This window comes from Semicossyphus pulcher, unplaced genomic scaffold (genome assembly GCF_022749685.1).
Source record: "Semicossyphus pulcher isolate SPU_LCO1_2020_fin unplaced genomic scaffold, fSemPul1.0.p SCAF_9, whole genome shotgun sequence".
NCBI lineage: Eukaryota > Metazoa > Chordata > Actinopteri > Labriformes > Labridae > Semicossyphus > Semicossyphus pulcher.
Window position 1 is genome coordinate 9,193,841 of NW_027211770.1, and position 25,703 is coordinate 9,219,543.

At 42.6% G+C, this 25,703-nt stretch overlaps 1 non-coding gene across 1 annotated transcript; it reads right to left on the reverse strand.

Moving 5' to 3' along the window:
• Window positions 1–2,442: 2,442 nt before the first annotated feature.
• LOC138584817 (U1 spliceosomal RNA) lies at window positions 2,443–2,601 on the reverse strand. Its single transcript, XR_011305466.1, has one exon. It is a non-coding gene; the product is annotated as a U1 spliceosomal RNA (small nuclear RNA).
• Window positions 2,602–25,703: the final 23,102 nt, after the last annotated feature.

Below are 25,703 nucleotides of genomic sequence, written 5' to 3' on the forward strand. Positions count from 1 at the left end.
CAGGTTATTTATAGCGTATTGTGACAGCAGCGCAGACTGTAGGTAGTATGGCGGCATGCTTTGATGATAAACAATCTGTACTTTTCTGCAGGAAAAGACAGATAGTGACTTATATTACAGATTAGAGCAATCAGCAGCACTGATTTAAAGTGGTAATATTACCAGGTTTGCTGTATGTGAGGATCACATTACCTTAAAATGAAAAACCATCTGGCGTGCGAGCTTGTGAGGGGGTGTTGTTTTTGCTTTTCTCTGCTTTTTGGAGCCTGCACATGTGCTACCTGTGTGTATGATAAATCTGCTCCCTCTCATAATCTATGTGATTCAAAATGTGATATATGTGAGCGTGAACTTTGAATTATGACCCACACGGCGGATCGTAAATCTCTCCTCCCAAACTCTCTCTGAGTATACACTCTTACACTCTTTGGTTTGGTCCACTCATAAATCTCTGCAAACTGGAGCGGAGGTACACACTCTTTCTTTCTTTCCAGCGCTCTCTCTCTCTCTCTCTCTCTCTCTCTCTCTCTCACGGAAGTTGGAGACTTCAGATTAGACAAAACAACAGAGGAGAGGCCCGCTGACTTTTGGGAGTACACAAGAGGAGAAACAAAGAAATGGTCGACTTTGGGAAGAGCTAACTTTTACTTGAATTATGTGGAACATTAGAAAAAGATGTATTCAAACTTTTAGATTTATTGAATCACAGAATTTAAAGTTATAAAATGGTATTTGTTTGTAATAAATCACCAAAACTTGCTTGAATCCATCAGTAACAGTATTTCATATCAGATCCTGCTCACATAAAAGCAAAGACATGGATTCCAACATGCTCTTGAACACACTTTGAACTTGCAAAACAATAACCGTTGTTGTGGCCAAACTCTCCCGCAGCGTCCAGACTGACCACTGGTTCAAGGACTGGAGCCTTCGGGGTGTTTTCCAGACGCTGCTTTCTCTCTCTGTCTCATTTGTGTCGCAGCCAAAGTGGATTTGAGGAGAATCACAGCATCAGCAGCCGCAACCCGAGTGGTGAGAGGACAAAGGAGTCGTGCGCTATTGTTACCCCGGCTCTCAATAATTTGCAGGTTAGCATGAGGTGCGATGTCACAAACAAACGCCCTCAAACAACGAGGCAAAAAAAATATTGTCATATCGGCATCCTTCTGTCACCTGTGAAAAGAAGCATCTGTGATGAGAAAGAGTCGATGCATGTTGACGGCGATGAGACAGTTCCTGCTTCCACCACAAACATGATCTTTTCAGTTAGTGGGTGTCAAGTCAAGCCAGGTAGGATTGATGCCGTAAACCTGCTGATAGAGGGTGAGGTTCTAAGTTATTTTGTGTCGTCAAGGTATAAACATATTACTGGAATATGTTGAAAACGTCATCTGATGTTTCAAATAGTTTAAAATGTATTGCTACCACGCTACACTATGATAACAGAAAGCTTTACTGGCCAAGTATGAGGGCACACATACAAGGGATTTGACTCCAGGTTTTCTGGGCTCTCAATGTAAATGTAAATTACAATGGTTTTTATGTACATATATGATGCTTTGTTGTTCATAAAGGCCTTGCTTAAGTTGCGGCATTGATGTAGATGTAGATTTGGTCTCCGGTCTTCTAACTAACCTTTAACAAAAGACAGAAGTAATGAGTGAACATTGGCACAAACAAGCAGCGGTGAAATAAGTCTTTAGATCTTTTACCTAAACCTATGGGGTGAGTTAACTGGTTATGAAACAGTTTCAATTTAATATTGATTACTCTATAGGACCTAAAATAGAAAACCAGATAAAAAAAGAAATAAATTTGATGCTCAGATGAAGGCAAACAGAATAAAATTGTGTGCTCCGTTTATCTCAATAGGTGCCGCCAAAGAGAGCGAAACCGAGCTCTTCAAGATTATAACTTTAAACCTTGTAGGGTGTTGGTTTGATTGAAAAGACTCAATTCACCCCAATAAGTGAACAGCGAGGTTGGGCTGAGTGTTGGCGAATCGGTCGCATGCAGTGGATCCACACCGAAAGACAGCCGAGGCTGATTTATTTTAAAGAGAATACTGACGCAGGTTAAGGAAAGGATCAGCAAAGAGTTTAGACATACGGCTTTATCCGCCAAAATTCATTTTACAGTATGCTGCTAGGCGCCAGTTTCCGTCAGTTTTGCAAAAGCAAACTGCTACTTTTTTAGCTATAGCGCTCCCCTTCTGCTGGAATGCTGCTGCTGTCCGCTTTTTTTACTGTTGTTGTAACGTTTCAGCGCTTTGCATTGTGGGATACAGTAGGCGAGGTAGACTGGTCCGACGCATACTGGAGATTTTCTCTGAATCAGAACGACATCCGGGTATTTTTGGCATACTGCACATTTTGCTTTTGTTTGCATACTACATACTACATTTTGGCCGAATCAGTACGTGCTGCTAGTATAGTATGGCATTTCGAACACAGCTCTAGCCCCCCACTACCAGAACGTCTGCAGTCGAGATTCCCACATTTGGGGAATTCACATAGGTGAGCCCAGGCGCAGTGTAATCACTGGGCCTTGCCATGGGTGAACCACCTTCTTGAACATTGCATCTCCCCTGCCAGGTAATATGAATAAAACAGTAAGCACTAAATCAGCAGTATAACCAGTATAGCTGTCATAAATTTAATGTAGTACAAAGAGAACAATATTTCCCTTCCTATAATGAAGTGAAGTAGAAGTGTAAGGAAACATTAAATGGGTGTAATCAGGTTAAGCACCTGAAAATTCCACTTAAGCTCTTGAGTGTGCACTTGAGTGTACTATGTCACATCCCACCATTACAAATAAAGACTTATTAGTGTCAGTGTTCCTCTGAACATAACGTGTGGTGACTGACATTTACTGTTTTTTCTCATCTACTGTCTCCAGAATTTGAGTCCCTGTGATTTTCCTATAGCAGCCACAGCTTGCATTTAGTGAACTGATGCACCTGATATGCTTCATTATGATTGTCATTTCCACTTCTGCTCCTACCGGTGCCGCTGCAGCCGTTCTGCTGCCGGTAACGGCGCTATATGGAGTAATTAGCATGAGTGTGTCGCCGTGGGTTTACGGGACGCAGCGTCGTCGCCTCCATTACGGCTGACATTCATCGCTCATCAGTCCACTCACAGATGATGATGATCAACATACGGCGCATCATCGCCGCTAATGAGATGCGCTTTGCTGATGAAAGCCATTCGTCGAAATTCAAGCGTAAAAAATAGAAGCGGAGAGGAAGAAGACAGAGAGACAGAGAGAAACGCACATACACAGGAAGGCACATTCGGACAGCGCTCATCTTTCAATCTAATGGACTTAACTAAGATTCATTAACCACCAGCCATCTTTGTCCTGCAGGAATCTTGGAAGTGTGTTTGTGTGTTTGTCTGCTCTGTTCCTCTTCCACAAACTCTCTATCTTGTGTGACATGTGGTCATATTGTGTGTGAGTGGACTGTATTTGTGTGAGTGGCCATGAGAATCGGTCCCAAATTAATCTGTTTCAAAGGGAAGGTTCACTTCATGCCATTATCCGTAGTGGAAACAAATTCACAAATGACTTGCTCCTGGAAATGTGGCCATGTGTGTGTGTGTGTGTGTGTCGTGATGGGTGTGTGTGGGTGTTGTGTGTGCAGACGGGGTGCTCATCATCTCCTGGAAGGATTGATATGAACATTCTGTCACTCACGGGCAGCACAGATGGCTAATTTCCGGAAAAGAGCAGATTTGAGCCAGGTTTTAAAGAGAAAAAAAATAGAAATGGCACTTTTTCAAAGTGTGTGTGCGTGAGTGTGTTTGGGAGCGAGAGAGTCAGTGTGTGTGTGTGCGTGTGTGTGTGTGTGTGTGTGAGTGCCTATAATGTAGCGGGGGTTCAGTCAGGCTTGACCACTGACAGATAAAAGCTTTGTGTTGTTGAGCTGCCAGCCCAACATGGCTGCCTGTCAGAGTGTGAGTGAGCAGTGTGTGTGTGTGTGTGTGTGTGTGTGTGTGTGTGTGTGTGTGTGTGCGTGTGTATGCAGTGAAACCTCCAACGTGATCTCGGCACCCACAGCTGTGGAGCTCTTCCAAAGTGCTAACATTTAGACAAACAAACCCGGCTCCACATCCATCGGAGGGAAAAAAGAGAAAGAAATCCAGATAACGTCACTTCAGTACCCATTTAACACTCGCTCCTCTCGCCACCAAACATTGGCTGAAGCTTCGTGGAAGGACCAGGGAGAGGTTGTGACAGCATTATAGCGCTGTTTACTGTAAATAACCAATTTAATGACCGCTGGCAGGCTTCAGGCTACAGGCCAGGGGCTCAGAGAGAGAGACACAGAAATACAAATGGGAGTCATCTGGTTGACTCCCCATTAGGAGGTACTTTGGAGCGACGCTCACGTGAGGCCATGAAACTTGGCCATGAAATAAAATACTTCCGCTAAAGGAGCACATTTACATAAGGTGGGCTTCCTCTTTAGTGAAATGTTGAGCTGGCGGAGGGAGATCTGGTGCTGCTATAACCTCAAGAGGGACAAGCTGTGCCAGAGGACTTCAGTCAGTGTACTGTAGTCAGGGTCTGTGTGTGTGTGTGTGCGCGCGCAATTACTCTTGGATATGCACAGGCCTGCGCAAGGGTGCTGGCTTTAAAGACATATGCACATCATACATGTCACTGCATTTGTGTGTGTGTGCATATTAATGTGTTTGTGTGTGTGCATTCACACTTAAAGCATACAGTAGGCTAACCTGTGCTTTTTTGCAACACATCTCGGCCCTATGTGTAACTGTGCATGCATGTGCATACATTTGTGCCCGCTGTCACATAGATGGAAGTGTTTTGAATGTTATGTTTTGTGTGTGTGTGTGTGTGTGTATGGCATGCAGCACATATCTGCGTGTTCATCTGTGCTAAGCGGATGAGGGACCCTGTGAGCAACGCTAAAACATCCAGCTTCTTGTCCTTGCCCTTGTCAACATGGCGCCGTCCGTTATCCCTCACCTAGCAGACAAAGACACTTCTTACAGGAGGGATCATCAGTCGCCTTTGCAACTCTGCAGATTCACTCCATAAATCCTAATTATACCCCTCCCACGTCCCCCCTCCCTCTCCCCGCTCCACAAATAAATGGTCAGAAAGTGTAAAACATCTGCTGCGTGGATCATCTCAGCGGCTGTGGAGGTAAATCATCCTCGTCTGTTTCTATTATGAAGGAAGGAGAGTCGAGGGAATCAACTCTCCTGAATGGGAGACATCACCTCACTGACTTGTTCCACAGCTTCACTTGACTTTTAAGCCACTGAGGCTGTAAATGGTTGTCTGTTATTATCTTTTGACCTCTTCAAATGGTGATCACAAGGTGTATAAAGCAGACTAAAAATGTTTAAAGAGAAATGAAGACGTGCAGTACATATCATAGACAAAGTTTATTACGAACCTTTTCGTGGGAGTGAGACAGGTTCGGTGTTAGAAGGCCGGTATGGTTGCTGGCAGCATTGTCCTTGGTCCCGTGTTCGAGCCAGCAACAGCTGATCACAGTAGAATAACTTGACACCATTGGCAGGATGTGAATCATGCGTGATGCTCGCCTGGGTGCAGGTGCAGAATACAGAAAACAGTAAACATAATAACTACCTACCTAACAATCTTTTTTGCGATGTTTTACAGGGTGTTTCCAGCGTGGTCCAGCAGAGGCCTTTCTTCAAACCTACTTTTAACTTAACATGTGGCATTTCCTTTTCACCAATCAGTAAACTAAATCATTAATAAAAATAGAGGAAGAGGCCAGCAAGCTTAGCCATTGGCGTTACTTGTGAGGAGTTTGACTCTGGGATACTTTGTGTTGATCCTCGTCTGATAACAAGAGAGAAAGATAACGTGTGAATTTTTCCTCACTTACTTCAACTGCCTTCAGGAGCTGTGTCTGGACTAACTTTACTGCGGCATCCCTGGAACACGAGACATGCAAACAACTTGTAAAATGTTTTTTTAAAGAAGTTTGGATCAACCATCCGTTAAATCAGAAGAATCGCAATTCCGATTGTCTTTCATGACTCAGTTGAAAAAAATTCCAATATATGTCATTCATGGGGAATGGGGCAGATCCAGAGGGGTGGCCTGGGCCCCCCTTGAAATCTGACACACATGCCACCCCAAAATCCTGAACTATTTGCCTTGACAGAGGCGCGGCTTATGTTTAAATCAACAGTTTGGGCTGCTAGTAGTTTCCTATGCATTTCAATGTGGCACATTTCCTTTAAATTGTTACTCTGGACATACATGCATAAGTCAGTGCCCCAAATGGAACACTACACTCGAAAAATCTGCCTGGATCCATCCCTGCTGCACGGTGGTGCAGGGGCTAGCACAGCTGCCTCACAGAAGGTTTCGTCCCAGTTCGGACGTAGGGGGCCTTTCTGTGTGCATGTTGTCCTCCCTGTGCATGTGTGGGTTCCCCCTGAGTACTAGGGTTTCCTCCCACAGTCCAAACACATGCTCGTTAGGTTCACTGGTGACTCTAAAACTGCTCTAAAACTCTAAAAGGTTGTCTGTCTCTGTGTGTCAGCCCTGTGATTAGTGATCAGTCCAGGGTGTACCCCACCTCTTACCCAATGACAGCTGCGATTGGCTCCAGCCCCCTTGTGACCCTAAAGAGGATAAGCAGTATAGATAATGGATGGATGGATGTGTCATTAACATGTTTCTCGTGAATCTTAACTTTGATTTTACTCTGGTTGTGGTCGATTTTGATTGAATTAAACCTTAAGAAAGACGTCTCAGTTTGAAATTAGTCAGTAGAGGTTGATGCCTTCTGTGTCTGCTCTCTATCACTTTGCAGCGAGGATAGTGGCTGCTGCTTTACAGCTCAGAACAAGAGGAAGGTGCTCTTTTGCCAGCGCAAACAGAGATTTTGAATTTCTGATGACACCAGATGGAGGAGGAAGTGAAAGGCTGATGGGAAAATATTTCCACAACATGTTTGTCCTCCTCCTCAAATCCTAAAATGCATAGGAGGAGAAAAAAATGTGAGACCAGGAATGGTATTCTTTAGTAATGTGGATTTAAATTGAAAAATTCTGACAGTCACGATGGTATGAGAAAGAACCTATACTATTCAACCCAATATATATGTATATAAAAAATAAATATAAGACCTATAACCTCCACAATTACAGTCATTTACGTTTGTTAAATATTTAACACGTGTACTCATCAGCCCTGTTGCCATTGACAGCACATTGTTGTTTACTTGTGTAAAAAAACAGATGGCCTTAACATTTTTGATGTTGGGGGAAGGGAAGATGGCAGCGGGTTCATGCTAGTTTAGTTTTGTGTGTGTTTATCGTGCAAGCGTCTGGTATTTTATTTGCCCTCGTCCTTTTCTGCCTGTCTCTTCTCCCCTTCTCCCTCTCTCTCTTGGCTCTCCTCAGCCTCCAGCCAGCCTCGCTGCAGACAGGAGGTCAGGCCATGCCACTCCGCTCTGCCTGCTATGAGCGCTGGGTCACCGAGCCAGATAACACCACCAACTGTTCAATATTTGAAGAAATCAAGCATTCTGTTTGTTTGAAATTTCACTATTTGTTCGCTTTCTTGCCATCTCCCCTGATAAATCTTGCACTTTATGCAAAACAGTGGAAGAGTTCAAGGGTGGAAAGCAACAAATTAAGGCTTTGTGAAAGCTGTAAAGAAGCAGCTCTTTTGTTTTCTCGGACTTTATTAAGTAAGATAAATGTAGGTTTTGATTCTGTTATTGGGCTTCTTTTCAAACCATCCATGGTGGAATTCACATGTCACAGGTTTTGGATTACAAACATGTTGGTCATAGGTGTGATGAATTAAGTGAGTTATTCCTAAACAAGCTTCAAACTTTCAGTCCTCTGGTGCATTTAAAGAGAAAAACATCTTCATTTTGTTCAAAAAAATCTCCTGAATCAAACCTAACTTTGGCTTTGAGTACATTTAAAATGTGCCTCTGGATGTTACATCAGTATGAGAATTTCAAGCAGCCATGCTTCCACTCAAGTGGGACATTTTGGCACACTGTTGCTGTTTGTCATGAATATTCAAAAGTGCGTTTCATTCCAAGACTGAGATACCAAACATGCAGATCAGTGAGGAAACACACACTCCACCGGGTGCTCAGAACTAAAGCTCGATTCAAACTCTTGCTAACGTGAATGTGCCTTTCCTTAAGGTGAGCGAGCGTTGGGGGTGTGTTGTGTGAAAACGTGCTGTTTAAAATGGGAGCGCTCTCATGTGCAGCTGAGCCACGCAGTTTCCTCCACAGTAAAAAGGTGATTTATTTAGTGTTTGGGGGGCTGTCAGGCCAAGCATGAGATTTCACAGGGTGTAATTTGATCTTAAATTGCTTGGCTACATACACTTTTCACAGCCAAGAAAGGGACACCCACATAGGTTTTTCAATAAAAGGATGGCAGACATGTCATTCCAACATAACCCAGAAGTTGTACATATGCAAACTAGCCTATACAGATATGCACATTAACACATTGCTATGCCAACATGCCAGCATATGGCAACACGTACAGAGAAGTGATGTCTCGTCAAAAACACCACAACAACACTTGTCAGCTTGTCAACTGGGGTCAGTTTTCAGATGGAACTGGAAATAATGCATTAAACCTGCAGTAACTGAAGGGAAAAACAAGCTGTAAACACAGCACTGGCACATCACCACCTTTTGCATTCATATGTTGAACTTGTTAGCACACTGTTGCCTTCAGCATTCTTGCTACCTTGTAAATGAGAGCTCAATTTTTTATTTCTAGATCTTTTGTTCTGTCTAAATGTTTTTGATGGAAATATCCAGCTTGTTAGCTAAAGAGGCTGCATTAGCCGACATGTTTATCAGCTAACTTTGTATTTCTCAACCTCTTTAAGAAATACCTGAAATCACCCAGACCTCTTGACACAGCGTAACGTAGAGGTGGAAATTAGGATCCCTTGTAGTTTTCTTTGTTGTGGTGGATACAAATCCTCGACAAAGTCAGGTGGTGTTGTATAAAGAACGTCCACTTGGGGTGGTGTTCGGCCAAGATCAGAGCTTCTGTGTACCAGGTCCTGTGGGAGGCCAGAGTCAACGCATCAGATATAAAATCATATCACAACTTTTACTTCTGCTGCACAAAGCCAACTTATTTTAACCAATACTGTGATCTTTTTCCACACCTAACCAAGTAGACTAGTATTGGTACCTAACCAAACTGCAACAGTCTAACAACATTAAGGGCCTGTGTCCACTAACACCATTTTTTGCACTGGCAGCTCCTATTTTTTATAAAAACCAATACGGTTTCGCATTTTCAGTGCTCAGCATCCTCAGCGCATAAACGCCCTTGGCGTCAGTTGTTTTTTGTGGCTGGCTCACAGCACTCTCAGTTGAAAATCACTCAACTTTTGGAACACCGCTGTGCTCGTCAATGTCACTTCTCCCTCAACGACCAATCAAAATCCATAAAGGGTAGGACTTACGATATCAACTTTGTCAACAACAATGACAAAGAAGCGAATTCTTTCGTTTTTTCAATAGAATAATTTCCAGGTCTAGAGCTGCTGCTAACGCCAGGACACGATTCCTTTCCATTGTTTTCAGGTTTTCTTTGTCAAATTACCTTAATAAAAGCAAAAATGAGGCATACACAGCAATTTAAAACAGACTTTCCAAGGGAAGTGGAAGTGCCACCAGACAACTTTAGTAACCTAGCAACAGCAAACGCCGGTGAGAAGTGCTCTGAAATTGAGGTCGTGGGCACTGCCAGCGCAAAAAAAAAAAACGCTGTTAGTGGACACAGGCCCTTAATGCTGTGGTAGTTCAAGAGATTGTAGTCGTTTCACATGTTCTAATTGGTTTCTTTCTGCAGTTTGGTGCTATGCAGGTAGTAGAAAAGGTGCTGCTGGAAATAATGCTATTATTAAACCAATAATAAAAGATGCTATCAAGATGCTAGCTGCTGTGATGCACTCTTACATAGCTGTCCGTGAGCAAAGTGCTAACGCTAGCATGCAAATAATCTTTCACTGATGATGCTAACATGCTTATGTTTCAGAGTGTTAGTATGCTAACATTTGCTGATTAGCACTAAACAAAGACTAAACTGACATTTGCAGCAATAACTTATGAGCAGCTTCTTATCTTACAGCTCGTTATGTGTTCTGATCAGTCAGGTTTAGGTATCCTGCGTGAACAGGGTTTACTCCTCACTGTCAGATGATCCCACATCATCTTCTCCTTCATATGGCAGCCTCTCTCTCCCCAGGTTCTCTGCGCCTGTCTTACTAACGCTCTCTTCCCATAATGTCCTCTCCAGACGCCAGTACACTTGAGGGGTTTAAGGTAATTGCACTCAGGGCTTCATCTTAGCGCTGCTCCCTCACATGTGGAATCATTATCCAGGCTAACAATTACAGCATGCTCTAGTAATTGATCAGAAAACTGTCTCGGGGAGGTTAAAAGGTATTAAATATCACCACTTTCTTAATTTACTGCGCCTGTCAAATAAAAAAGAAGGCGAAAGAGGAGTGAAAATGAGAGTCTTCAGCCTTTTTTCTCTCTCAGCTTAAATAATGACCCCCAATTAGAGTTCTTCTCTGTTACTATGCACTGCTCTAATGCAGGTCTGTTGGCCCTGTGGCTAATTTTGTGTACACAGGGTCATGAAGATTTTAATTTATCGTCTTGGTATTGTAGGTATGTGTGTGTGCGTGCTTGCTTCTCTTACTTTTTGTGTGCGTGTATGCATCTGCGTGTGCGGCGTGTGTATGTGCCAGCATTTATTTGTGTGTTTTCTCTTATTTCTCCACTTTACTTTCACCAAATCACCAATTCTAATGAGTTGCCACTGGCAATTATTGCCCACTTTAGCGCTGACCCTACAAGATGGGGGGGTCAGAGTGTGCTACTTTGTGCCTTTGTATGCATCAAAATGGGGAGGGAAATTATCAAAATGTGCAAAAACAAACACAAGATGTTCATTGTGGCCTAAGTGGTCCATTATGTGCACAAATCTCCCTTTGTATGCCATTATAGCGCCGTTTGCACTTTTAATACAAAAAATTACTTGTTGGATGTTAAAGTGAGAATATCAAACATATTATATACTGTGTAGGGATGTGTTATTTGTGCTTTTTAAATATATATATGTTTTTCTGCCTTCTGCATATCATTAGCAGGCTATGATACAACCAACTGGAGAATACAGAGGAAACTACACAAATCTGAAGCGCATTTTTGAGACACGTGTGCCAGGACAGAACCGCTCTAACGTTATAAAATGCTGCACTCTCCACCAGCTGGGTATTCTGCGTGGGAGGCGGGCGAAATACGCAAGTAATATACTGCTGCTCCGTTCGTTTTACACGCCAAGTCTACTTCTCCCAGCTGCTGCGCGTCAGTGAAGCGTAGAAAGCCATTGACTGCTATGTTAATACATGCTAACATCAAAGGAATCCATGTTAAACAATGTGATCTCTTCATTTTGGACAACTTCAATTTCAGTTTCCTGTTGAAGTTATTGATGGGCTCAATGAGCAGGCAAGATTAATTTGAAAGAGCAATGAATATGTACATTTCCTCAACATCTGGGTAAACCAACAGGGGCGGATCCAGAGGGGTGGCCAGGGCCCCTCTTGAAATCTGATTGGCCACCCCAAGTGCCACCCCAAAATCCTAAACTAGGATTGGCTATTTGCCTTGACTTGTGTTAAAATCAACTATTTGGGCTATGTTGCAACAGGCAGCTAGTAAGTTTCTTTCCATTTCAGTGTGGCACCTTTCCTTTAGTACTTTAAATTGTTTAAATTGGAAGGTTTCATTAAACGCTATTCATTTGCGTGTGTGTGTGGACACATACCTCATGCCACCCCTGCATAAGTCAGTGCCCCAGTTGGGCCTCCCCAGTCAAAAAAGTCTGGATACCAATCCTATTACTTCATTCTCATTTGATTCTACATCCTACATAAATACAGAATTTATGCACAATTAAGCAAAGTTGTCTTCTACTGTTTCCGGCAGACTTCACACTTTTTGGCGCCACTGCCACCCTCATTTATGGCCAGGAATCGCAACTAGCATTGGATAACTTTGAGACTCATCTTTGCTGTAGCCGGTGTAGATTGAAAAATAGATGCTGCCGTGACACTTACGTGTCGCGCACGTTCGTCTGACGCTTACATGTCGGTGTAGATTCCCTGTAAGGCTACGTTTTTGTTGTTCTGTTTTCTGTCTCGATGATTTCCGTCTGCAGTAACGAAGACATGCCAAGATGTCCTAATTCTTGCATCCTAATGAGGACATTTCTTCCTCTAAATTGGAAACAAAAGAACACACAGATATAAGCAGACCCTCGAAAACAACCCTGACCTCATCTTCCTCTTTACCTCTATTAAACAACCAGCCCCAACCAATCCTTAACATGTCTCTCTGTTTCCCTCTCTCCCCCTGTAAGGATTGCTGACAATGATAGGCAGACAGGGTGAGGTGGAGGGGCTGATAGGAGGAAGACGAGGGAGGAATGGAGGGATAGAGGGTAACAGCAGGGGACAGCAGGGCTAGCGGGGTGAGCGACGCTCGGTGCCTCTCAAATCAGGTCCATTTTTTCATTAGCTCATATCCTTGCCAGGCTTTACAGCTGGCTGATCAGCAATCAGTGGCCGTTTGTTTCAATCAGGCAGCACCTCCACTGTTACAGACAGGGCCAGATTACCGAGAGAGGGGGAACAAGGGAGGGATGAAGAGGGGAGGAGACGAGGAGGGAGTCAGTGGGGGGAGGATGTCTTTACCTCGCCATCACGGAGATGAAAGGGGTGAAGCGGGGGACATGCAAATACAAAATGGGCAAAATAGAGAGCAAGGTAGTACGTAGTAACAAAAGAGTGAACTGTACTGGAAGTGGAAATGCTCTCCGTAGTGCAGAAACACTTGAGTGAGGCTTTTATTTCACCGTATGCTGAAGAAGTTAAGGGAGAGAAAAGCTGAATGATTGGTACACTGCAAAAGGTTTCTCTTTTAACAAGTCTTATAAAACGAATGAAAAGGATCTGTCATCGGGCAAAATACAGGCGAGTATGTCTCTTGTTTGTCTGCATATTTTGACCTGTTTCAAGATAAAGTGGTCTGTTTTAACAAAAATCTTATGACAGGTAAAACTCAATGAGTAACAAAAGAATTATCTCATCCTTTGTGACCAAATTACCTTCACGTTTTAAGTAAAAAATAAGACTTTAAGATCAGATAGGAGATTAAAAGACTCATGAGAGTAAAGGTTTTTCTTCAGGAAGGGGAAGCGTGAGGAAATAAAGAGAAATGAGAATGATATCTCTCTCATCCCTCTTCCAGTCACCCAGCTGGCCTCTCAGCCTCTCAGTGTTGAAAGGAGGGAGTGAAAAAAGATGAGAATGAGGGATGATTTAAGGGGGAAAGCCAGCACCGTGCCCAGGGAGGCCTTGTGCCTACTGAGCGTGCCCAATGAGTGGCGGAGACTGAGGCGTGTTGGATCTATAAGCAAAGTATTTATCCTGCCAGAGACCCTGAGAGATTAGCCTCCGCAATGGTGATTTATACCGACACACAGCCATCCTTTACCTTACACTACAGACATCCTCCCTCTCTCTCTCTCTCTCGCTCTCTCTCTCTCTCCCACCATCCCTTCATTCCCGGTGGATTGTGTCTGTCAGTGGGCCCTGAAGCCCGGTTAGCCTCCAGCTATGATATTTGATCATAGTAACTACTGACTCTGTCACCTCCATTTCTTTTCTGTTCAGATACATTATATATAAGGCTGCCGAGACTTGGATGTATGGTGGCGAGGGCAGGAATCATATGGAGATGGATTAAAACGAGTCTGATGAATAGAGAAGCTTCGGCGTCTGACACGTTGGACGCAGGTTTATTTAGCTTCTTGACAAGCTAGTTGTGTCCTTCTATATAAACATGTCAGTAAGAAATACATCACAGTGAACTAAATATGTTATTAAATTTTAGTTATATAAAACAGAGACTGGTGTCAGTTCAAGGGAAAATGTGTTGACATATAAGCAGACTGTCTGATGTGCGTCTTCAAAGAGTGGATACAATCATGCTAATTTTGGCTGAAACTACCAAAAGTCCATATTTAACTTTTTTTAAAGGCCTGGTCAACTCAGCAAGACAAAAACAATACATTCTGGTGAACTTTGACCCACAAATGAGTGTCATTGAGCGACAGCAAACAGTCTTTTGGGAGCTAACCACCGAGGGGTCGAAGAACCAAAAATAAGGAATAGCTTTGTTGCTAACATCCTGTGCTTGAATAGAGACTGCTTAAGAAAACTGGTTGACAGACAGGAGACAGGAATTGATGACACAAGTCTCTACTCAGTGATTTTTTTTACCTGCATGTGTAATATTTTCAGAGAAACAACCTACATGTGTCTGCTATCATAAACCACTTGAAGTTTTTCAGTAGAGAAAACGAGTCGCGAGGAATTAAACCGAAGTTGGACGCTGTCCGATGTTACAAGTGAAGCGCATGGGAGTTTCAGTTGTAACAGTGTGAGCTACAGCTGTAACACGACTAAAACAGATCATTAAACAAATATAAGTAATAAGTAATATTACGTCGATTTCATACCAAGGATGTGATCAAATAATGTATAAAACAGAATTATATTATTAAAACCTACCGGATGTACCAGTTGGCGCATTCGTGTCCTAAAAATACTATATAACACTAATCTGATTTAGCATATAATTAATAAATATAATATATATCTTAATAGATATATATCTGTATATGGTATATATAATATAAGAAAATGTGTAACAAATAAGCCGCTCAATGCGCTCATGCTTATGCGTCCTTACAGACCAGAACTAGCATGCATGACATGTAAAAGCTATGCCACCTGACGAAGAACAGATACATGTATACAACCGTGTGGAGTTTTAGCTCCACTACATACAAACAGAACTTTATATTCAAACATTTCCTCTGGATCAGAATTTTCACTTACTAAGTGCTAATCCAGTTTTCTCGCTGCCATTCCATGCAGAGTGGACGGATCGGGTTGACATTTCTCAGGATGTTTACTTCTGCACTGGTCACATGCTGACGTGATGAGGTCATGATTGCATTTACATAGCAAGAGAAAACTTACAACTGTAACGTGTTAAATTTTAGGTCACTCTCCCCTACATTTGTTTGAGTATATCAAGTTAATTTATAGTCCTGTCAGGCTAACTAGCTAGCTAACTAGCTAAGTGTGCTAACTGTAAGTTAATGATGCTTGATTTATGCTTTGACCACAAGTTTCATTTCTGAAAATTAAGAATTTATTTGTCTGCCATTTTGGCATGGTGAAAGTGTCTAATACTACAATACCCATGATCCTCGTCCACCATTGCAATGGAGAAGAAGCCAGTCAGGCCACAAATGGAGCTGTGACTAATTCAACATGACAGCTGTCAACAGAATATGGCACCATTGTTTCAGAGTTTAGCCTATATCCTGTCAGGCTAACTAATTAACTAACTAGCTAAGCTTGCTAACTGTAGGTTAATGATGCTAGCCATCTGCTATCTTTGTTTTAATACAAGCCGATATCAGTGATTGTATGTGCCAATTTAACTCCAGATTCCACTGAACATATGAGCATGTAGAAGCAACAAAGCTTCCTCTCAACAGATTTGCAGTCTATTGTCAAGTCTCATGTTATTAACAGTGCAACACATCCATTGTGAGTAAGAGCCAGTGAGATGTAACCAATCATGTGAGCCTTTATTTGCCCCCAATGTAGCCCCCCCTCTGTGCATCGCTGCTGTAATTGGCTGGGCTCAGACAAATACAGTGTGACAGCTAAAAGCAGCAGACAAGTTGGGACATTATGCTAATTATGAGATGTCATTACATCTTTAAGGGAATGGCTGGTGGGCTCGGAGAGGATGTCGGCAGAAACCATATCAACACACGCTCAATCCATTAGATGCCCCACCACTCAACACCCACCCAACCCCCCCTTCCCCTCCTTAACATCTCACCCTTGACACCAGCACCCTAAAGCCCTGTAATTGTCTATTCTGACCCAGTCACGCAAACACACTAGTGCTATGACATGTGATCTCAAGGCCTCACCTCAACAGGTAATGATGCCGACTGTTACTAATGAAGGCAAGCGTGTCATTGACAGACTCCTGGTTTGATGCTGTTATGTTGTTGCACACATCTAGCTGTATCTAAAGATGTAGAACTCAGAGAGCATGCTTTTATTGATTGTCTTCTGGGATTTACTTCACACTCTGGAAGAAAATGTAAAGTTTTTTGTGTTTTTATGATTTATTTAATTACCAATTTCAAATGTTTCTTTATCAATGTTGCTTATAAGACCAACACAGGACTCTTCCAAACGATGTACCTTTCCTATAGGTTTATGTTATGAGCACCAGTTTAAATATAATTTCACGATCATTTTGTCTGCTCTATCGGCATGATGAAAGTTGTTATAAGACTAAACCTATTAACCTTGGCCAACATTTCAATGGAGAAGAAGCCCGTCAAGGCCACAAATTTCGCCAATATAGTGAACCAAACAATTTTAAGAAAGAAAAGATTCAGATTTTTATTTCACAATTCTTTTCTTAAAGTTCTGTCTGCCGTAAGAAGTGCATGTGACAAGATTTTAAGCTCTCTAATTGGACGTTTCTTGTCGAGATCAACCCTGAGTTTGAGCACAGGTTTTTGTAAAATATTTGATTAATATTTGCATCCGAAACCTTTACATGATTATGATTTTATCTGCAGTAATTTAAATTCAGCAGACCAATTTTTTTCTCAGAATATACAGTGTTAAGTACCAGGCTTGGGGAGTAACGGAATACAAGTAATACAATTTTAAAATACATTTTAAAACAAAGACAATATAATACCAAAGATGATCTATAATGTCTGGCCTCTCATTTCTAAACCGTCCGTCTGACCGTCTCTGATAACACCGCTCCTCAAAGTTGCCATCAACAGTCTCTGGTTGCCATGGCCTGTGGTGAAAAAAATGCTTCACTGGGAGGAAACTTAGCCATCATTTTGTCTTCAAAGGAGAAAATGGGAGCAACTACAGTGTGAAAATGTCGTCATTATCAAGGACTGGACATCTAATCTAAAGAAACATTTACAGGTAAGACCAACCGCTAAGCTGCACAGAATTCCAGCTAAAAATGTTAGCTAACCTGTCATCTTCTACTTCTACTGAAAAATAGTTTGTGACTGTGGTGATGCCGTTGCCGGCATGGTGTGGGTAAACACAAGCCGCAGACTGGAATAAGTTCATGGCAGTTTGCTTAAAGTCTGAGTGTGAAGTAGTGTGAACAGCATACTTAACAAAATACATTTATATGGGTATAATTGCTGCTATTGATTTAAACGGGCATTGACGCATTACAAGAGTATTGAAATGTCTTTTTTCTTGTCTTTATTTGCAGATTTAGAATTTAATTAATCCAAAAGTAACGTAAAGTAATCAGTTATGAACATTGTGATACTTGGATTCGGTTACTGATTACATTTTTTAACAGGTAACTAATAACTGTATTGGAATACATTTTTAAAGTTACCTTCCCAACCCTTTCAAGAACAATTAGCTGTTTGTACTTACATGAAGTGGAAGTGTGTGTTCTCCCTGGCAATATAACAGCTTTGTGAAATGATGGCTGGAGGTCCTCTCTGTGAGGTCACCGAAAATGACCTGTCACAGCAGAGTGTGTGAGCAACACAAGGTAAGCATCCACACACACACCCACACACATGCACCCACACAATTTATGTCGTCATTGTAATGAAATATCTATTAAGTATGAAATAGAGCTGCTTCCATGTCGAACTAAAGATGTCACACTGTGACTCTAAGTGTATTTGAATGGGCAAATTAGAGCATAAACTACATGGGTGTTGATGGTGCTGTTTCTGTGTCATTGAGGCGAATGAGACAATAGCTGATATTTTCTCCCACCGTGACAACAGGTAGAGTGGGTAATCAGCAACAGCAAAAGCATTCACACACACACACACACACACACACACACACACACACACACACACACACGCTCAGGCATAGAGCATTCATCTCTCACTAATCTAACCGCAGGGATCCCTCACAGTTGTGGCCCCTAATAGCAGGAGCTGTCAATATGGACAAGGTTAGTGAACCCGGGGCCTTAACAAGCCAGACCCCCGCCACACACCAGCATATGCACACACACTACACAATACATACAGTACACTGCCTTAGTTTGCAAACTGTCAGGCTTTAATCACATGTATATATAGCACAGTTATAATGTAATATTAGCACAAATATTAAAGAATATGTACTCTGTAGACGCCTGAATACGCCTCAGTCTGGTGCTAATTGAATTTTATCCATTACACTCCAGACTCCACAGTGGTGTAAGGCACAACATGGTGTACAATTCAGCCATTCATTCCCAATGACATACCCGTATATGGATGTTATCTCCAGGCCTCTATCAGGGGACTTGTATTGATGAGCTCAATAAGCTCGTCTGGTAAAGATCTGAATGTATAGAGAATGTCTGTCTGTGTTTTCCTCTGCCCATAATTGAGATTAAATTAGAGTAAAATAAGTCAAAAGAAGAAGAATCATCAAGCCGATAATAGGATTATTGTTTGTTGTTTGTTTGTTATGGATGGCGGATTAAAAAGAAAACCAGGGTTAAACGCAGGGAAGATTAGCACAGGCTGCGTAGTTATCGCCCTGCCGTTTCATAAAATTAGCAAACGCAACAGACTGAGAGCTCATTTGCATGAGGAGATAACGCTGGCATTGTTGTACGAGTGTTGCTGCTAATTAGAGGTTGTGCGAATACTGTTATGATGAATTAAACCCTTCATCATTAACACTGAGAAAAACTCACAAATGATTGGACAGAGGGGGGAATAGCTGAAACAGGAGAGAGTATTTACAGGGTGTCAAGTTGACTGACACCCCCCCCCTGAAAAAAAAAGCGCAGAGGGAGGGGCGGCGCTCACTTTCCAATATTATCAAAGTGAGTAAAGCTCCAGATTGAAATATTATGGGCTTTAATAAGACTTGGGGGGTGTGACCTGCTTCTGAGCGATGGTTTGTGTGTGTGTGTGCGCCTTCTGGATATAGTTGGAGTGTGTGTGTGAGTGTGTGCGTGATGTGTAAATGCGTTTCTGTACCATACTGTATGTGTGTTTGCTTTATCTAAAGTGGTTAATTAAATAGGAGAGTGGAATTGTCATTTAGTTTTAATTATGTGCCATAAATGAGGAGAGCAGGCGGCTCGCTCTCCTCTCTCTATGAACTGGTCCTTCAAAAACATCAGTGAATAAAAACCTAATATACGGTTCACTTCCAAGTTATGCAATCTGACGGGGGGTGGGGGGGGACGGTGCAGAGAGTGGGGGTGGTAAAAAGGGAGACGGTGCTAATTAAAGTCAGCTCTCTGTCAGTTCTGGTGGATAAACACTTCAAGAAGCTTTGCAGATAGACGAGAGATGCCTTTGTGTCAGGGAAATCTCTCTTACGTGGAAACGTACTCGCAAAGGGTGACAATCCCCAGGGAGAGAGCGTCTGATAAGGACCTTGTCTCAGTTTTTAAAAAGCCAGAACAGGCCTCATTAAGGACCAAAGTCACATAGATGTGCCCTTTGTCTAGTTCCTATCCAGATTCGATGGCCGGCAACAAAAAAAAAACAATCTACACAGGCTGCACAGTGTGTTACCAACTAATGTAAGTTTAACTAAGCAAGGGGAAAGTATAATTTAGTGCCATTCTTTATGATCACTCACTTAATGATTAAGCACAAAATACCATCTCTACGTGTTGAAATCCTTTTATAGATACACTCTAAAATCCTCCACGACATATGTTTCCAGCAACATGTGGCAATTGAAAAAAGACATTACGCCTGATTATCAGGTTATAAAGTTTTGCAAAAATGTTTTTACTCTATATTGTTTATTGAGGTTTATTGTCAAGACACATACAAGGAATTTGTCTTGGTGTCTTTGGTGAATTCAGGTAAACATCATGAAAAAGTAGGAAACAAAGTAAGCAGCGGTACGTCTACTGTCATGAAAACTTAAACTGATTTTCATTAAAATGTCTGTCAAGTCACTTTCTATTGCTGAATGCGGTAACACAATAGTGATTGATGAAAGCCTTTGCATTTGCAGTATATGGACTGGGTGGAAAAAATCAGCAGCACCCAGTTAGTGACGCGTTTTCCATCACCCAGCAGTGGTTGGTCTGCCAGAGAGGGTAGGCGGAGCTAAGCAGCTGCTTTGCCGGTCTCTGCAAGTGTTGCGAGTAAACAGTAATCTACTATGGCTGAACAAACAAAGAAAAGATTGATGACTACAGATACAACTTCAACAATAAGTGAAAATCCAAAGAAAAAGAAACAAATTCGACGCTCAGGTGAAGCAAACAGTCTAAAGAGGAAAGCGACCGTCAGCGAGGAAAATCGAGAGTTACAACCGGAGCCAACCGTGGTCGTCACACATGCAGCACTGTCTGGATATCTGGGAAGTGTGATCCCGCAATTACCGTTTATCGCCACTGGTGTCGCCAAAAAGGAAAGAGAAATCTTCGAGGTTTTGCAGGAAGCCTTACAGGTTATAAATCAAATAATATGGACCTCATAATACTAGATGAAAAGCCAACGTCAAACACTCAAAAGTGTGTCGGCAATGTCAAAAATTAGGTCTTTATTTCACTGGATAGCTAACTACATTCATGAATAACAGCGATGGAAAAATGGCGACAAGCTTGGTCAAGTTGTTGTGTATTGACTTCCTAAACGAAGAATTTCAAACAGACGTAGTTATTTGATTGTCATGATTAACAGTCGCTCCGGAGCTGCTACCACAACCTCTTTGGTACCTGAAAATGATGCTGGTTGGACTACGTGTACTATATGTGAGTTGATACAGGTTGGTTAGGGGAACAAATATCCCCATTTGCAAACAGAACTTCTCTACAGGAGCACAAAGTCTTGCTGAATGAATGAAGTGAAACAAAATAACAATCCTGTCTGATTTCCAGGCTGTTTTTTTATCACCAGGCAAAAAAATGTTGTTTGTCGAGAGCCAGTTTTAAATTATACAGACACTGTTAGATGTGTTTCACTGTGCTGGGGTCATTGGCAGCATCGTGCAGCTGCAGGGTCATGGCTACATGCAGTTTAGATCTCTTTCTAATAATGCTTAAATGAGCACCTCTTCAAGTGTTACCAAATGTTTTAAAAATGTCATAGATGTCTACTCAATGAACCGTCTTGGGTTAATGGAAAAGTAACCTCTTTCATTTTGCCAGCCGTTGATCCTGTCCTCCGTGGTGCGCTCTGGTTTGCTGATGTTATTGCGTTACTTCCTGGTCAGCAGATACAGCCAGGGTCTCTGTTCTTGTACATGTTGGCTGATTGCTAAAATGAGCCGCTGCTGCAGCTCCAAGGGGCCCCGTGCCTTCAGGCAAAGCTGACCCCGCCGTCCTCCTCCGACTATCTGCGATGAAGGCGGCAATCCTCGCTTCAGGCAACAAACATACAAGGTGGGGGAGGGGGTGAGGGAGGGGGAGGGCAAAGCGGCATGGGGCAAAGGCTTAATTTGGCTGTTTTGTCACTAAATGTAAAAAGGGAGCTGCTCAGAAGTGTAACATTTTACACAGTGTTTAATCCCGCTCTGTCATGGCAAACAAGGGGCTAATGGGGAAAAATGGGGTGAGGGAGTCGGGGGTGGGGTGGTTGAGAGATTTTCCCTGAAGAGTGGGGAGCCAGTCGACTGGTGGCTTGCAGGGATATTTGTTTCCTCTACTCAGACAACGCTTCAGTTTATGACATGAAGAAGTACCATTGTTATTGAAACAGTGTACCCTGCAATCAGGATATCAGCATCCAGATAACATGAAGGGTAAAGGAACATTGATTTTAAGACTTGATAACTAAGGGCCTGTGTCCACTTGCAGCATTTTTTTCCCAGCATTTTTTCTATACAAAATCAATGCAGCACAGCGTAATCATAAGCGCAAAAACGCCCTCGGCAACAGCTGTGTTTTGTCTCTTCACTCACAGCATCTCAGTTCAAAATAGTTCAACTTTTGGAACACCTCCACACTCATCAATGTCACTTCTCCCTCACCAACCAATCAAAATCAAGAAGGGGCGGGACTTCTGATATAACATTTGTCAACAGCAATGGTGGTGGAGAAGCTAATCCTTTTCAAGGGTACAATTTCCAGGTCTAGAGCTGCGGCTAACGGCAGGACACGATTCCTTTCCATTTTCCAATTTTTATGTTGTCTTAAAAAATTATGCTGTGTTAAAATCTTTAAATAAAAGCAAATATTAAGCATAAAAAAGTGATTTCGTAACCTAGCAACAGTAAGCGCGAGTGAGAAGCTCCTTAAATTGAGGTTGTGGGCTCTGCCTGCACAAAATAAAGCCGTTAGTGGACACAGGCCCTTAAGAATCTGTTTCTTTACTTTTAACTGACTGTCTTCATCAACACATGTCTGCTCAAAATCTTAGACTGACCTCTTATTTAAATTTACTTGACAAGAAGGAGTTGTACCGAAGAAGAAGGCGAAAGACATGTGACGTTCCACTGCCAAAAAACCTCTTAAGGAGGACATCAGGGTGAATGGTTGGCCTTCATAAGTGTGTCAGCAGCAGAAACTGTTGTTTCCATCATGTTTGATTCCAACAATCAACAGCAGCCCAGTCTCATTTCCAAGCGTCAGATATCAACACTTTGTCACAGCCCTCAATGACTCATACAGACAAACGGGGTATCCTACAGTGTCTGCATGAGATGCACAAGGCTTTCAACGAAATGTAATGGAAAACACATTGTCATTTAAAAGTCGCATAGGGTGGAGGTCCGGGTCAATGGATGGACAATTAATTTTGAGACTTGGGATCAAGTCCCTTGTGAAACCAAAAGACTGCGCCTGTATGACACACAAAAGGGTAAGATAAGGTGTCTGTTTTATGACAACCTGGGATGAGAATGTTGGGTGTTGTTAAGACGGGTGTCTTTGAACTATGGGGGGGGAGTTGTTTTAGTTACCTGAACTCAGTTTCACCACCTTAAACAAAAATATATCTTGGGATGTGAAGGCTTATATGAGTCTCTTTTGGACCAGTCATGGATTGATTAAAAAGACTCTGACAATCAACCTACTTTGTTGTTTATGATCTTATTGAACTTGAATTAAAATCATGACTTGTAAAGTAAAGTGACCAAATTAACTGGGTGGCTGTGGCTCAGTGGTACAGTTGGTCGTCTCTCAATCCGAGTTGGTGGTTCGATCCCTGACTGCCACAGTCACATGTCAAAGTGTCCTTGGGCAAGACACTGAACCCCAAATTGCTCCCAGTGGCATAGTCATCAGGTATTAATGCATAGATCGGGTTGGAGATTGGCACTTAGGCCTTAGCTTTGAGTGGTCTGAAGACTAGAAAAGTGCTATATACGTCCCTAATCTTTTGAAGACGGTACAGTGGTAAGCTAAAGGTTAAACAATGATGAGGTGTTATAAGGAAAATAATTACATTGATGATTGTTTATCCTTCTATATATCACTATATGTCAGGTTTACTCACCTTTATATTTACTACTCCAACACTGTGCATCACGTCCTGGTGGCTGTGAAAAGGAGAGATAGCAAACAAAAAGGTGTTTGGTTGAAGGGTTTTTTGGAACTCCACCACATTTCTCTCTGAGTGACAGCCAGCAGTATTTTCAAGGCTTTCCTTCCTAGTGAAGCCCGGGCGACAAACTGCACATCACAAGCCGGCCAAGATGGCATCCATCGCACAGCCCTGCCACTGATCTCACCGCCATCGGCCGCCAATCAGACTCATCACATAGCTGCCTTCTGCTTGCTGACAGCAGCCAGGGCCAAGAAAGTTAACTCTTCCTCCACCAGTGTGGACAAAAAAAAAAAAAAAGACTAGAATAACTGTCTCTTTCTGTGTGTCTCTTTCTCTTTGTTTCTGGTCAGATTGTATCTGCAGAAAACAGGACTGAACCACAGCAAGCGATCACTCTCTCCAGGATCCACCTCAGCCTTCTCACTGTCAGGACAGAAATGCAGCTGTTTTTTCTCTTCTTCTTAGAGCCAGGCCAGCTTTATCATCTCCGTCTGCATCCACAACACTGTGGTAAATTATTGTGTGAATGTGCATACTGAACATCTCTAACTTAATTGGGAATATTGAATAGCAGATAATTAGATATTTGATGTGACACGTGGCGTCTAATGGGCTTGATGCAGTGGTCTCATGTTGTTCCCATAGCGAGAGGGATTTTTGATGTGTTGTCAGGCCCCAGTGTAAAAATAACTGAAGTGACAGCAGTGACTTGGTTGTCAGTGTTGTCGAGGCTGGTGCGGATTTTCACAGCCGTGGGTCCTGTGTATGTGTGTGCGTATGCGTGTTTGTGTTGTGTGCGTCTGCGTGCATGCTCGCGCTCGTATACGTGTGTGTTTGTGCACGGCAATGTTGTGGGTGACAGTGCTGATCGCTGTGTGATGACAGCCTATCATTGTCGCTGTGCAAGAGTGAGAGTGGCAGGGGGGCCTTTTTGGCATGTGTTTTCTCCACGCCTTCATCTGTGTCTATGGCACTCCGAGCTTGGCTTAACAAAGGAGAAGCAGGGTGGTGAGGTGGGGAGGCGGGGAGGGGGTTGCTGGGTGGCGGATGTCGGAGGCTGGGTGGGGCTAGCTGTGGAGAAAATGTGTTGCTAGCGCAGTCACATGGTGTCACTTCCATCCTCGGTTCAGGAACAGGAAGAAGAAAACAGACTCTGTGGGGCAACCAGCTTCTTCTGAGACTCATCTTCTTGTATGTTTGCATATCTGTACACTGACGTTTAACTATTAGTCACATGTGAGGCGTGTGCAGTCGCTGCTGCAGGTTTGTCAGGCTCATTTGGCCGATGAGAATCCAGACACCACATCATTAAGTTCAGGCGTGTTTCATGTGGCAAAAATACCAAGCAAGCCTGACATTATCAACAAGTGCCACGCTGGAGCAGCGAGTTCCTCCTCTGGTCAGAAACTTGGGGTTTGGGGAAAGACTTGCCGTAAGCCATTATTCACAGTGCGCTTTAAATGGACGGATTACACGATTCTCTGTCAAAACAAAGCTCTGCAGTGCTGATGTGGAAACCCAGCAGAAAGCCTCTTCCCATTGTGTTATAACTGTGTTCATGTATGGAAAAGCAGACCACAGCAGATGATGAAGAGAATACTTTTCCTGAACTACAATAGGAGCAAAAATACAGAGAGGAAGGCCTTGGCATACTTCTGAACCAGCGTACTTTACAGCCTGTTATGCCTGCAGAAAATACACACATGCACGAGAGAGTACATGCACACACAACGGGCGAAGTAAAATTATCTTGGTGCACTGACAAGGAAGTGACAAGCTGTCCATTAAATCAACATCCAGCTTCCTACTTCCCCACCACTGCAGTGATGCATGGCCATTAACTGGACCGTCTGCCTGTCTGTCCTCTCCGCAGCCGCCACAGCTTTCACTCACCTGCAGACTCTCACACGAGGAATAAAACAGGAGATGTATCAAACAGTAATTGTTATCTCTGATTGTCTGACTTCTTTATTGAATAATACAAATACACTAATGTATAATAAATGTGAACTTTATATT